The following is a 16,235-nucleotide window of genomic DNA, read 5'->3' on the forward strand; positions in this document are numbered from 1 at the left end:
GACCCTGACTCCCTTAGAAAATGAAGTCCTTAAAAAAGGTTTAAATTTCTGTCCCACATCACATTTAAACATAGCAGAGACAAGAATTGACTTGTACAAGTACACAAGGAAGTTGAAATTGGCAAAAATATATGCAGAGAATCCAAAAACAGCAGATGTTGAATGAAATGATTTCATTGTGTTTAAATAACAACATTTTCTTATTCAATAAACAGATCTATAGACAGACAAGGGGATGTGCAGTGGGATTTTCGTTTTCACCTAATTACGCGAACCTCACGATGGGATGGTTCAAACAAAATCTAGCATGGAATACTGCAAATTATGAGTGGAGAGAGAAAATCATACTATGGTTGAGATTCATAGATGATCATTTGGAATGGGACCAGAGAAGAATTCACAAGATTCTTTGAGAGATTGAATAATTCCCCAGCTAAACTGAAGTTCACATATGATATAAGCTCGGAAAGAGTTATATTCTTGGACACAGAAATATATTGAGAATGACTCCTTACAAACTACATTGCATAGAAAAAGCACTGCAACAAACGGGGAGAGCTTCCACGATGAAAACCTGAAGTGGAGCATCCCATTTGGGGAGTTTTTAAGACTCAAACAAAACTGTTCAAATAACCAAGAATTTCTCATAAATAGTAGAGATGCAAGCAATCATTTCCTGGCTCGAAAATATCCAAAGAAGGTAGTCACCAAATGCCTAAATAGAGTTATGAATCAAGACCGAAATACCATCTTACAACAGAAAAAAGAAATAAGAAATGATCATAAAATCAGGCTCATCACGACATACAGTGCAGAGAACAAAAAATTGATTAAAATGATCAGAAAACATTGGGGCATCTTAAAACTGGATACGACAATGGCGGACATTATAGGAGACCATCCAAAAATATTGTACAAAAGAGCTAGAAACATTGGGGATCAAATTGTTCATAGTCACTTCCAAGATGTCCCAAAAAAAACATGGTTACAGAGAGAAGGTTTCTGGCCATGTAAACAGTGTAAGGTTTGTAAAATTGCCACTCCACTGAAGGAAGTTACCATCAAAAAGGGCATGATTTGGAAGATAAGACAACCTCTTACGTGCAAAAGCTTTTATGTGATATACATGATTGAATGTCCTTGCCATAAAAGATACATAGGAAGCACAATCTTTGAAGTAAAAAAAAGCATCCTAGAACATGTCCGAGCCACGATTCATAAAGACCGAACAAATGCAGTTGCGAGACATATGGAAAAGTTTCACAACGGTGACTGGGAAACCTTCATATATTGTGCTTTGGAACAGATATTAACATCGGAAAGAGGGGGAGATCGGCTGAAAACCCTCCGACAAAAAGAATCTAAACATATCCTCACCTTTAGAACCATGGATCCGAGAGGTTTGAATCAGAATGAGGAACTTTATGTTCATCTATAAGTAAAGGAAAATCATCCCTTTTTCATTACAGGAAGCTCGGAATGGAACACTCACCAGAGAGCAAAAAGGAGTAAAAATTGAAAATAGGATGATAGATTTCCTAACTCACAAGGCAGTAAAAAAGTAAAAGAAATAATTAAAAAAACTAAAAATGCAAAGAGGATTATGTAACCAAAAGGCAATCAACAATGTATGACAAGGAAAATATGTACACCAAAGTACTAGAAATATAAGAGTCATAGATCTGCATGCGTGGAAATAATTTTTAATTTCACTTGACATGAAGCACAAAATATATATCACTTTAAAATACTTCACTAACCACAATGCACTTGATAAAGTAGAACAGGAAGTGAATGCGTGCTAAACATAAAAGAAACTTACTTGTCATGTGATCTCATCCCGTGATCAAGCCTTTGGAAGAGGTGAAACGCGTTGGGTCTGGCAAGAAAAATAAAGCCGTTTTCATGAAATCTACGAGTGAGTGTGTTCTTTCTTAGTCTGAGAGACTAAGTTTGATGGATATATATATTATCTACTGGCGGTCGCCAGTAGATAGTTATAGTTAGGACCGTGTTTCCATAGGAAATCTGAAAATTGCGCCTCAAGATGTTAACCATGAAGGAGCAATGTAGCTGCTATTAAATACCCATTATGAATCGGGAGGCCATGATTTTGGGTAAATCTAGGGAGGGGAGCCAACCAAGCAGCGTTAATCATTGGACAGTGGGGAAAAAAAAAAAAACCACCTAGGCCCAATTTAATTGCTCCTTCATGGTTAACATCTTGAGGCGCATTAGTTGGAGACTTTGAATTATACTGAGTGCCATTCCAGTCAGGGATGGCACTACCAGTTTACCTGTGACAGTATGGTTCATTTCCCTCTCCTAGTGCTCCTATGTGACCTTCCAAGGGCAAAATGAGGACACAAAAAAAAAAAAAGGAAATCTGAAAATTCTATTTTGAATAACTTTGGTGCCGGTTAACGAATCCTCGCGACATTTTCAAAACTAATGGGGCGCTCCGCTCAGCTCCTACCCTGAAAGTCTCAGGGTGATTCGTCAAGCAGGGGCCGAGAAAAAAGGGGGGTCCCAAAACACGTTTTCCCCATGCATTTTTCCATAGGACCTTTAGTCGAAGGTACAGCCCGAACGGCTGAACAGAATTACTTGAAATTTGGCAGAGAGGTAGTCCTCAGGTCAGGCATGTGCCTTTTGCATGTATGGAGTCAATCTGTTCAGTATTTCCTGAGAAAATTGCAGTTAAAGCACATAAATATCTATAGCCACGCACCGTGCGCACACGGTGCGCGCACCCTAACGTGCGCGAGCATAATTCTGATTGGTGGTTACATGTCAGTCAACGTTCGAATCGGTCGAAATCAGGAAGTGTCGGCCGCCATTTTGTTTGTTTTGTGTGCGAGAGTGAAAAAGAGAGGTGGCGAACGTGAACAGGGGGCAGGGTACAGAGTTCCTGACCCCCTAGCCTTCGTCAGGGGGTCCCTAAAGGACCCCGAAGGGTGAAAAAACATTTTATTATTATTTTTTTTAAATCGCGGAAAAAAAACATACATTACTTAGCATTTAACCCCTTCTGTGCCCCGCCCTTTCCCCGCCCTGTGCCGGGCTTTCTATTAGCGGGCGGAGTTCATGACGAGATGGTCTCGTCATGGGCACAGCGCAACCGCGGCCCATGACGAGACCATCTCGTCCATGGCCCATCCAGCGTAACGTGGGCACGCGGTGCGCGTAGCGCACCGCGTGCCCACCGTGCGTGCACGGCACTAACTGCGTAAAGTGGGCGCGCGGTGGTTTTTTCACGAGTGAAATGTCCAGCTAACTATAACATGTGTGAAACCTATGGTTTTTTCAGTGAATATATATATGTAATGTAAAGAACAAATTAGAATAGTTCCTTGATTCTTTTAGGTTTCAAAACTTCTCTCTCTTGGTTTCTTTATAATTTTCCATATAAACAGTTTTTTTTAATATTCAACAACACATAGAAGTCAGAAGTGCAACGTATTTTATCAACACACTTTCTAGAACATTCTACAACACGTGTAGGTTAAAAGTTCATCAATCTTTTTAAACTTAACCATATTTTTTTGCAACATTTTCTCGAACATTTAACGGCACGTGCAGGTTAAAAGTACACGATTGTTTTAAGTTCAAACAGTGCCTTCCAAATGCAAGTAGCAGGAGTGGTTGAATTGACAACTTTTATCCTATGATGTGTACTTCACGTTGAAACTGCTTTTTCTTAACCAATTACAAAGATGCTTTTCCACAAAACGAATGTGCACCCTACTTTTAAAAAACAATGCTTTTCGTCTCCCAATCCCGTATCGTTTTGTATGGCAATACAAAGTAGTTCCCATCTTTAAACATATCTCATATTCTACAGACATCTTTCCATACCTTCCAGCCATACCTTCAAAATGCTAGCGTGGACCGTAGGACATAGCTATATTTTCTGGTGCAAGAGGTATGCAGAACAGAGACGTATTGACTTAGACCTAGGTTTACAAAATGTGGACATTAAATGGTTTGCAGAGATAGGATTGAAGTGGCACCAATTGTTGCCTTTGGTTAAATCCTGTTTGCATCTCCAACATCCTGACCTCATGATTGTGCACTGTGGTGGAAACGACCTAGGCACATTGACTGGGGTAGGTTTGAAAATGCTTATGAAGGACACATTTGGACAATTGATGTTACTTTTCCCTCAAACTGTCTTTGTATAATTCCAATATATGTCAAAGACAGAAGTGGAAATGGTCAAAACAATTTTATCCTCAGATTGAAAAATCTAGGAAGAAACTCAATAAAGCTGTGTCTGCATACCTCAGAGACCATAGAATGGGGTCCATCTACAACAACAACATATGATTTGATATGGCTGATATCTACAGAAGTGATGGAGTACACTTCATAGATCACGGAAATCGAGTTTTCCTGAATAACTTGAAGCTGTGCATCCGCACTTATATGTAGCTCCAACTAATCAACACAAGGGCTCTTTTTAGAGCCACCCTATAACTGACAACTTAGGCCCGCTATTTTAGGGCCAGGTAACAGCAACTCCCGGACCCTCGCCAAAATTTATTCTCCACACAGCTGTGACGCAGCGGCCAGACCATCTGACTTTGCAGCATAGAGCTCTCGCTTGGGTGAGTAGTTTGCGCTTTACAAATACCGTATTGATTTACCTTCGCACTCCCTATACAACACCACCTAAGCACCATATACAAGTTGGACAAGGGTGGCACAGGACCCGGAGCACATGACTTCACAGCATAGCAAACACAGGCGCATGCTTTCATCCCCGAGTCCGGCAACAGCTCAGCCAATGAAACTGTACACAATGCCTCACATATTTTCCGTACCCCAGGACTTTCAGACCAGTACAGGTCAGTATTTCGTCCTAGTAGGTATAAACACATGCTGACACTACTTCCACAGGTGTAGTGCAGCGGCCACGGCACATGACTTCACAGCATAAGACACACAATTTGGGCTCAAGCTTTAATCCCCAACTCCCGCACCAGCTCATCTTAGCAGCATCAGACTCTAGGCAATACCTCACTTAATTTCCGTAGCCCAGCACTTTCACACCGCTACGGGTGAATACTTCGTTTCACACCCCGTTTATAGCACACCCTAAACACCCCACAGAGGTTACAGTGCTCCTACCCTCCTCTTACGTTGCAAACAGCTGCTCCTCCCTCCCACGAGCTCCCACACTTTTGTACGGTGCGCTGGTGTATCTCGTGCACTGGTACGGCACACCATTGTAATGCCTATTTGCGCATGTGCTGCTGCATTCCAACTACACCATCACAGTGCCGTTTGGAAGTGGTGCATGCCACTTTACAACATCGACTCCTGCGGCCCTTGTGCAGGCCACACCAGAACACAGAGACACACTTACCGCACTTCCTGTACACGGAGATGTCTGAGACACCCCGTTCCCGTTGTCGGATAGGCACACCCCTGCGTTGACCTGTGTACTCCGGACCAGCACACGCCGGTTGTGCATGCAGGAGGATGCGTGCGTAGCTACATGTCCAGGCTCACTGCCAACGCTGAGGTGATAGCACACTGTGATGTTGCAGAGCTGGTGCCTATCATGCTAACACAATGACCAGAGGGACACACTTGCTCAGATAACGGTTTGGGGGCGTTGGCGGTCCCGGAGTTGTTCCGAAGAGTCTTGTGGCCCTCATGCGTATCCCTGTAACAAGCTCATTTATTCTATGGCACCTGTGGGTGTTCTGGTGTGGCTCTTGGCTGTGTTCTCTTTCAAGGTGCAGGTAGTCGTCCGGCTTAACACCATCAGAAAGCAGGTGTAAAATCCCTGGTGCTAACGTGGCTTATCGCCGGAATTTGTTTCGCATTGCAGTTGGTGTGAAAGTTGTGATGTGATTTTTTGTGTGTGCAGGACAATATACGAACTGGGCAGTGTATCTCGTCAAGATCCAGAACCTGATGCCCGATTCCCAATCAATATAAATACAATGAGGTTTCGTAAATGATTTTGTGTGTACACTGTGAGTGTCTTTTTGCACGGAAACCGCTAGTCTGCATTTCATTATCAGCACTTTAATGGAAGTAAAGTTGAGATAAATCTAACACACTATTCAGAAGTTGGTGGAAACTGCAGACATCACCAGTATTCCTGTGATAAGTCCTCCAAAATTTAAGACCATGGTGGACTTCATCAAATAACAGTAATAAGAACAAGAAAGAGTTACACAGCAGTTAAGAAAACTACCAGAAACATTATTAATTTTTTTTTATCAAACTTTATTTTTTTATTAACATATATCAACGATAAAGTAATAAACAAAATTTATCAAAAAAAATTAAAAAATAACAAGGTGGAACACTGCTGTGGGGACCATGGATGTGGACGATAGAGCCTGGAAAATAAAGCACACAATAAGGACGTGTGTAATACGCATATCAAAGGAGAGCGACATAGAGAAAAAGAGAAGGAAAAAAAAACCCAGAGAGAAAAAAAGAGGGAAGGAAAGAAAGGGAGTGAGAAAAGGAGATGGAAGAGAGAGTTAGAGAGATAGAAGGAAAAGAAGGAAGAGAGAGAAAGAGAGAGAGAGAGAGACACTGCCGCCCCTGCGCATCCATGAGCAAATAATTACCTGGTGCCACCGGAGTGTGCATCAGTGGGCACTCCTCGTGCCCATGAAAACTCCGCGCATCTCAGATATGTCGCTGAGTCCTGAGTCATGAATGGCGGAGACCACATCAGGTGCTTGGCTGATCGCACAGATGTCGCTGAGTCCTGAGTCATGAATGGCGGAGACCACATCATCTTCTCCACGGCCCGGCAGATCTCACACATGTCGCTGAGTCCTGAGTCATCAATGGCGGAGAACACATCAGCTTTTGGGGCCACTAAGCCTGTGTAAGTTAAGTTCGTGCCACGTGGTGGTAGACCCCTGATGGCCATATGAGCTTTGGGTGGCACTAACCCTGTGCATGTGAAGTCCGCGCCAAGGGGGTGGTAGGCCCCTGAGGGATATACAGATTAGGGTGCGAGTAACCTTCTGCGCAAGTTTTGAAAGACTCTTTATGGTTGAGACACATGGAGCGTCCGGCATCTAGTCAGCACCGGCAATAAAAGATGTGATGTTGTCGATCTATTATATTTGCGTGGTCACATGGCCTGTAACGCATGTGGCAGATGGGTGCGGTGTGTGTGCAAACCTGCCCTCAGGGAGTAGCCGTGAGATGTTGAGAACTAGACCACTGACCTGCACACCAACAGCGAGTACGCCTGCGACAGGTAGCTATGTGGGGCCAACGTCGGAACGTAATCGGAGAGGCGTGGCTTAGCGTGGCGTATGGCAGAACAGGGCAGGGATAGCTACAATGACGCGGACGGCTCGTAGTACTGCATCTGTGAGTGGAGTGGACGGGCCGCAGATGTCCCTCTGCGAGCCTGGGTGCGAACTGTTCATAACTCACACTACATAAGCATTGAAAAACCATTTTGTGATTCAGTCCATCAGCTGGCATCTGTCCGAGGCATTTCTGAAAACATATCGGAGTTCTTTCTGTGATAGATACCTCTTTGACGCTGCCTCTCCCCACATCAGCAGGTAACACACCCTCTTCCCACATTACCATGATGGTAATGTGGGAAGAGGGTGCGTTACCTGCTGATGTGGGTATGATACCCCCAACAACCTTCTTGGGCCCGGAAGTGTCCCTGTGCAGTTTAACAAGGAAGAGTCTTAGACATGTTTAGATTTACATATAAAAAAAATATTTAAAGAAAAGACAACAAATAAGACTGAAGGGAGTCTGGTGATGTGGTCGCTGCCACAAAGTTGGGGTGACTGCCATTCAGGATTCAGGACACAGTTACACATGTGGGATCGGTTTGTGTTAAAGAGGGTTAGTGGGACTACGTGTCGCCGGTCTTGCATATCGAAATATGCCTCACTGATCGAAGGGAGTATGTTGTGTGGTTGCTGCCTCGGACTTGGGGTCACTACCATTCAGGACTCAGGACACAGTTACACATGTGGGATCGGCTTCTGTTAAAGAGGGTTAGTGGCACCAGAAGCATTGAGACTGTGTGAGCCTGTGATGATGCTTGGTGTGGACGGGCCGCACTGGGAGCAATGTGTCTTGGTTATAGGACTGCGTCATGTGGAATTACGATTGTATCTGAATTGTGAGGCCTGCTGATCGTAGTGTAGGCCAGAGGTAGCGGTGAGCAAGGGTCCACAGCCACGTGCACACGTTGGTGGCCTCACATGCCTGCGTAGTGCAGGTTCAGTGGCACCACTTGTCGCCAGCCTTCAATATGAAAATACTTTGCACTAATCGAAGGGAGTGTGGTGGTGTGGTCGCTGCTATAAAGTTTTGGGTCACTGCATATGGAAATATGTCTAACTGATCAAAGAGAGTTTGCTGCTGTGGTGGCTGCCATGGACTTGGGGTCACTGCCATTCAGGACTCAGGACACAGTTACACATGTGGGATCGGCTTGTATTGGACAGTGTTAGTTGGCACCACGTGTCCAAAATTCAAATTGTGAGGTCTGCTGCCCGCAGTGTAGACTGCTGAGTGTTCGTTTGTACTTGAAAATGAATTTGGTGATTGTACTAAAGGTATAACTGATATTAAAAATGTTCAAGAAGAAAGGATACTAAAAGTATATTATGTAGATTTGAGGCCTGTAATAGTTACTTGTCTAGTGGACTCTGTAGTTAATGAATGAAGAAATAATTTCCATTGGGAGCCCTAGTGAGTGCAGTGTAGGCGTATGATGAAAAGATGAAATAAGCATAGAATACACTGACGAAGTGTTATATTTTCTGAGTACAATCTTGTTGTTAGAAATTAGCGTGTAAAAAGGGAATTGCGAGCTGTACTGCGTGTAGTGTAGACTGCTATTCTATTTTAGGTTCCATTTGAAGATTAATTTGGTCATTGTAGTAAAGCTATAACTGATATAAAAAAAAGTTCTTGAAGCACGGATACTAAAAGGATAATATGTAGGGTGTAGGACTGTGATACTTACTTGCCTACTGGAGTCTGTAGTTGCATATGGAAATACCCCTCACTGATCAAAGGGAGTGTGGTGGTACGGAGTTGGGGTCACTGCCATTCAGGACTCAGGACACAGTTACACATATGGAATTGGTTTGTGTTGAACAGAGTTATTGGCACCACGTGTCGCTGCCGTTGCATTTGGAAATATGTCTAACTGATCAAAGAGAGTATGCTGCTGGGGTTGCTGCCACGGACTTAGGGTCACTGCCATTCAGGACACTGTTACACATGTGGGATCGGCTTGTGTTAAAGAGGGTTAGTGGGACTACGTGTCGCTGGCCTTGCATATCGAAATATGCCTCAGTGATCGAAGGGAGTGTGGTGCTGTGGTCGCTGCCAGGGACTTGGGGTGACTGCCATTCAGGACTCAGGACACAGTTACACATGTGGGATCGACTTGTGTTGAACAGGGTTAGTGGTAGTACATCTACATTCCTAGTTTGAATTTTATAATGAGTACGTCGGCAATAAATATAAACATAGTTGGGATTTTCACCAGAAACTACTTTAAACTTTGTTATTTCTTTTTCAAACTTCACAACAGTATTATCTTCCATCTGTTGATCAACACCTAGACATATCCAACTGTTATTTTCTCTACAGTTCTCTTGACTAGCAAAGAAACATAAGTCTATATCATCACAAATTTGTGTAATAACATTTATATTAAAACTCGATTTCGTGCTGCAGAAAAACCTAGACTTATCCAGATGGTTCCTGTTGACTTTGAATATAAACTTGCAGATGTCTATTGATCCGAACATTGGTAGGATCCAATTTCTCGATGTGAAAGTATCTTCAAACTGAAGCTGTACATTTTTTTCCTAAGTGTCTTCTCCTGTGAAATTTCTTCCCACATTTCTTTCACTTCTGTCTTCTCAGATTTGGTAATATATGACGTGACATAGTGAGAAACAGCAATTGAGTTATGTGCATTATATTGTATGTTCATATTTGCATTTCACATCTTCAAAATCTCCGTATTGTAATCATTATTGTACTTCGATGCTTCTGTTCTTTTTAAATTATAAGTATTTTTGGGTGATATTCGAGTGATGGTATGTCTCATTGCTGACATAAAACTGTTCACTCTTCCTTTGGAAATTACTGGACGTGGAAAGGGAAATCGACAGCTTGTGTAAAATGTATCTTTTGCGTTATCTTTTCGTCGGCACTACTTTCCACATTGATGACTTTGATATGCAAATATGCCACACTAATTGAAGGGAGTCTGGGGCTGTGGTCTCTGGCAAGTTGGGGTCACTGCCATTCAGGACTCAGGACACAGTTCCACATGTGGGATTGGCTTGTGTTGAAGACAGTTAGTGGTACCATTTGTCGCCGGTCACCCACAGTGTAGGGCAGAGGTAGCGGTGAGCTAGGGTCCACAGCCACATGCACACGTTGGTGACCCAAACAAACCTTGCGTTGTACAGGTTCAGTGGCACCACGTGTCGCCGGTCTTCCATGTGGAAATACCCCTCGGTGATCGAAGGGAGTCTGGTGCTGTGGTCGCTGCCATTGAGGACTCAGGACATAGTTACACATGTGGGATCGGCTTGTGTTGAACAGGGTTAGTTGGCACCACATGTCGCTGGTCTTCCACAGTGTAGGCCGGAGGCAGCGATCAGCAAAGGCCCACAGGCAGGTGACGTTGACTTGAGCTGCACAGATTGGGAACATTTGGTCTTCTTAACCCATTATAGTCTCTTACACAATTTGCCTCGCTACTAATGTTGAATTGTAAACCATGTAACTCCAGTGTAGGGCGGAGGCAGCGGTCAGGATGAGCACACAGCCACGTGGCGTTGAGTTGAGCTGCACAGTTAGTGGCACCTGGAGGTGCGCACCCTGCGATAAGACATGGTCCCAGCGGGCTGCACTGGGAGCAATGTGTTTTGTCTAAAGAATTCTGCGTTGATAAGGCCACGTGATGATGACTTATGGTGCAGTGAGCTAGTAGTACCTGAAGCACACAGCGTGTGCGCACCCTGTGATGATGCGTGGTATGGGTGGGCCGCACTGGGAGCAACATGTCTTGCAAACTGGACTGCGATATCTGCAATCGCCCCTACATCTGAATTGTGAGTTGTGCTGTCCATAGTGTAGATCAAAGGCAGTAATCGGTACAGACATAAGTCTGCGGTGCTGTGCCTCTGGGTTCCCAGGGGCCCTGTGTCGAGGAGGCCCATGGTTATGGTGGCTGCCACGTGTCAGGGTAAGTGCTGCCATTCTGATAGACTCGTTGTTATTCCCACAAGTGAACCACGCCTAGGGCCTGGTCTATTTATTCATACTCCTACGCTGGAGTGGCGTATGTTGGAGCAGCCAACTCCGCTTCCACTTCCGGGGGGGACAACACAGCTACATGACTGAGATCTTCCCCACTGCCTGAGGTAACATGGTTGCGTCCACTGTGCACTACACTACAAGTATCAATAGTATATCTTTACATGGAGAGGTTTGTGCTTTGCATAGTGAGGTTTGTGCAGCACATGAGTGTTACACTTGGCATTGTGTATTTTATCAGTGATGGGTGACTTGCTTCCTTCATATATAGTTGGTTACTCATCTCCCAACTTTCAGCTATTGTGTGGCTGAGGGGCATGGCGTTTTTCGAAGGTCCATTGTTCTGTTTTGTGCTGCCTCGGTGGTAGTAGGGGGGGTGTTCCGGGGGGGGGAGGTTCTGGTGGTGGCGGGGCTGGGTGTTGTGGCGTTGTTGGGTGTCGGAGCTGCATGATCAGTAGCTGTATCACGTGTTGGTCTTTAGATGTGGCTGTAAGTTGGGTCATAATAACGGAGTAGGTAGTCGACCTCCTTACACCAGTTAAAGGTTGATGTTAATTTGTTACTGCTAACTCAACATATCGCCTGCTTTTTGGATCGCATTGCAGATTTGGCTGGTTGTTGAAAATATGGGGAAGGGGTGTTTTCATGTTTTTTTAGCACGAGAACGCCTGCTGTGCATTTCATTAGCGTTAGATGTGACTCTTGTTTGTGGCGATTTTGTTGGTGTAAGGTATTGATGGAAGAGTAGTGAGATTTGCAGTTTTCACCAAGTTGAGAATGGGATGATAATTAAAAAACACAGAAAAATGATAGGTTTAATGAACGTTATAAATAGAAATTAGCATTTAAAAAACCTTTGAAATTCACTGAATAAACCATAGGTTTCAGGCACGTTATAGTTAGAAATTAGCATTTAAAAAACCTTAGAAATTCACTGAAAAAAACATAGGTTTTAGGGACGTTATAGTTAGTCGGCCAAAATTGGCCTGTTATAGTTAGTTGAGCTAACTTTAACCCGCGCCCCCGCAATGAACTGCTGATGACGTCACATATTACATCACTCATGACATGGTCAGTTACATCACTGATGACATCTCAAATGACATCACTGATGACATCATCCACGTGAAAATCAGATGCACCTGACTGATCAGATCCTAATATAACACTTGATACATCCAGTCTAAAATACAGACTATAATTTTCAAAACCGTGAACACACCAATACCAGTTAGTGCATATCCACTCTCTAATTTGTAGGTCTACACACATACATTCATTCACCTATACACTCACTTATACATACAGTCAGCCATCAATCCAGCATTATCATATCCAGTCACATATTCTATACAGACACTCAGACACTGCCTCTCATTCTTAGAGTTATTCACACACATAGTCAGTAATGGAAATAATCAATAACACTTTCATTTACTCACCTGTACAGTTATACACATACCACGTCACGTATTTAAACATATACTAACACATACTTACACTCTAATACAAAAACTAATGCAAGGACACACTGATCCATACAGGCACTCTCACAATCACTCATTCTCACATATATTCATTTATATAGTCCAACACTCATTTTTCATTCATTTCATAAGGCTTTATTCGAACATTAAGTAAGTTCATAAAAGCACACAATACAACAAAAAAAAGGATTATTTGTTATAAATACAGAGGCAGAAAATTCATCAAGATAAAAAACATATTAAAAAAGCATACTTTTCCTAGCATTAATGGATTTAAGGAGAAAAGTAGCCGTATAAAAACATACTACCGGATGATGTAAATTAAAAAGTAAACACATACAGTCACGTATAGTTCTGACTTCAAATTTTAAAAACAGGGGTTTCAGATAAGCTATCCGGAGGTGTTTATACAATTGACAAAGCAGAAGAAAGTGCACAGTGCTTTGGGAAGTGGAGTTATCACATGGACATGGACCAACAGGATGTAAATTCATAATCGGGAAGGCAACAAGGTTGTGGACAACTCCCATTCTAAATCTAGTCAACACAAACCGATGTGCCTTCCAAGTTATTTGAGACAGATAGGGTTGAAAGCCCACAACTTCATTTAAATCATGATAAGAAGTATATGATGAAAGATTGGAGCTGTTCTGGTGTCTCTTAATAGCAGCCTGTTGTAAAAAACACTGCTTGAGATCAGTTTTAGACAACATATCTGCCCCGTGATGATCCGCTAGGATGTCGATGTTAAAAACCACCCGAAAGCTATCAATAGCGTACTTCAACCACGGAATCCTGGTAAAATGGTCCAAAGTAAGACAGTCAGAAATGATAGCTCTACACAAAGAAGTCTCTTCTTTAATCCAAATGGAGCGCCATAGGAGCAACGGTCTAAGGGGGGTCAAATCGGAGAGATGGCAAATACCCAATTCGTTATGCACTAAGGTGTTCGAGACAGAGCTTGGCAGACACAAAAGTTTTTTCAAGAATACGTTCTCTTCAACCTGAAGAGAACCTGCCGGGGCATAGCCCCATATGCCTGCTCCGTACAAAGCAATTGAGACACACCGTGACTGATAAATTTTCAGCATGTCACTTATCCGCCTATCTCCTAATTTGGTAGCCATAGTAAAAATACCAAAGGCACTCCTGGCCATTTTAGACCGTACATTCTTATGTTCAGTTGCCCAGGTGTTTTTATTTGAAAATAACCCCCAAATATGAAAAGTTATCAACAACCTGGACCTTTTGACCCTCTTTAAAAAAAGAGGGTTGTTTCTTTCCAATCCTATGGCCACATTCCATAACATAGGTTTTGGATTTGTTTAAAACTAGCTTTCTGCTTTTGATGAATTGCATGAAACCATCCAACAACAGTTGAAGACCGTATGGTGTACGTGAAATTAAAACCGCGTCATCCGCGTAGAGTAACACGGGAACATATTCATTATTAATTTTGGGAGCATCCACTGCCAAAGATTTAAGAAAGGATTCGATTTCATTGATGAAAAGAATGAAAAGCAATGGGGCTAGCACACAACCCTGACGAATTCCACGCCCAATCTTAAACATGGGTGTATATTCACCTTGTGACCCAAAACGGACACAGGCTCTTAATTTAGAATATAGGCGTGCAAGAAAGAAGATAATACCCTCTGGGGCCCCCATTTCTAACAGCTTTTCCCAGAGAATGCCGTGGTCCACCAGATCAAAGGCACTACTGAGATCCGCAAAGCAAAGGTAAATAGTGCCAGTCTTTGCCAGGGTATATTTACCAACCAGTAGTTCTAAATTTAAACATTGCTCTATCGTTCCACGACCCTTCCTAAAGCCAAACTGGCTCTCGGCTAAGATGCCATTTTCTTCAGCCCATTCCTCCAATCTCACCATGAGCACTCGACTCATGACTTTAACAGAAGAGTCCAACAGGGAGATTGGTCGGTAATTCTTGGCTTCCCCGCGATTGCCTTTCTTGAATATTGGAATTAAAATGGATTCTTCCCATGTCGGGGGCATCTTATTTCTGACAGCTGTGTTAAAAATATTAGTAAGCAGAGGCCCCCAGATTTCTGGGACCAATTTATACACATCAATTGGGACCCAGTCTGGGCCTTGTGCTTTCCCCCCCTTACTGTCCCGTATACTGTCTAAAACCTCTTGAACCGTAAAATGTAGTGGGATGTGCGGCCATTGTTTCCCTGAAACTTGCGCTCCACCATCAGGCTGGAAAATTTTAGAAAAATGCGTAATCCAATCTGCCTGCATAACATAGGAGGTTAGTTCTGGAATTTTGTCATCTTTAAGAAATGGGGAGTTGACAGTTTTCCAGAATAGGGAACAATTATTCAATTCAGCTGCCATTGACAAATTTTCCCAGGCCTCTTGCCGAAGTTCCACTTTCCTATTTTTAAGGGTTTCGTTGTATCTGGCTCTTAGTTCTATGACCAGTCCCTTATCTCTGGGTTTGACAGATAGAGCAGATTTCAGCTCCCTCAGGGCCGAGGTGCAAGCTGAATTAAACCAGCCCCGCGGTTGGTCCTCTTTATGTTTACGGGTATCTGTAAGTTTTAGGTTAATGGCCGCATTAATACTAATAAAATGTTCAATTGAGGAAGAAGTACATAAATTGTCTTCGAGAATCACGGTAATATGTACCAGGGAACTGGTTATGATGGAATCAGACGTAATGTCTGCCTTATCCCCCTTCCACCTGAGTCTTGTACCATTAGGGCGCTCTGCCTCAATACAATTAATAGTACGGCCGGGGATACTAACATCATCCATTTCCCACAACTTAGCCTTTACTACCAGGCAATTGTGGTCACTTAATTGAATATCTATAACTTTTGGGGCCGTAAGCAAAACCTCCAGGCCCGTAGAGATGCAGATAAAATCTATTACAGAGCTCATACCCCGGCCTGAAAAGGTGGGATAAGTATCCCCTTGTGCATTTTTCTCGTTATCCATAATGTACATATTATATGAGGCGAGGAAATTATTTAGGGCATCTCCATAATAATTGTGTTTAAAATGGAGAATCCCATCCTCATGAGCGTCCAACACTCATATATACTGCCTTTCACATATGGAGTTACTCACATGTACCACTGCGGCATCCATTCACTCACCGAGACACTCATACACACACACTCACTCAGCCATACAGACCTTCACAGATACAGACTTGAACACATATACCTAGTGAATTAGCCACTCACATATCTATGCAGAGAGTCACACACCCCACCCACCCACACAGACACTCAGGTACTCATACAAGCAATGAATAGCTCATATAGATCCTCATTTAGTTGCTAACCAAACCATGGAACTGCTTACACACCAACTAGCATCCTAAACTGTGTGAATGTCTATATTAGTCGCTAACACATGCATTAGGCAAGATACAATTAATTAGTCACTTATACATTT

Source organism: Triturus cristatus, chromosome 2_2, assembly GCF_964204655.1.
Source record: "Triturus cristatus chromosome 2_2, aTriCri1.1, whole genome shotgun sequence".
In the NCBI taxonomy this organism is placed as follows: domain Eukaryota; kingdom Metazoa; phylum Chordata; class Amphibia; order Caudata; family Salamandridae; genus Triturus; species Triturus cristatus.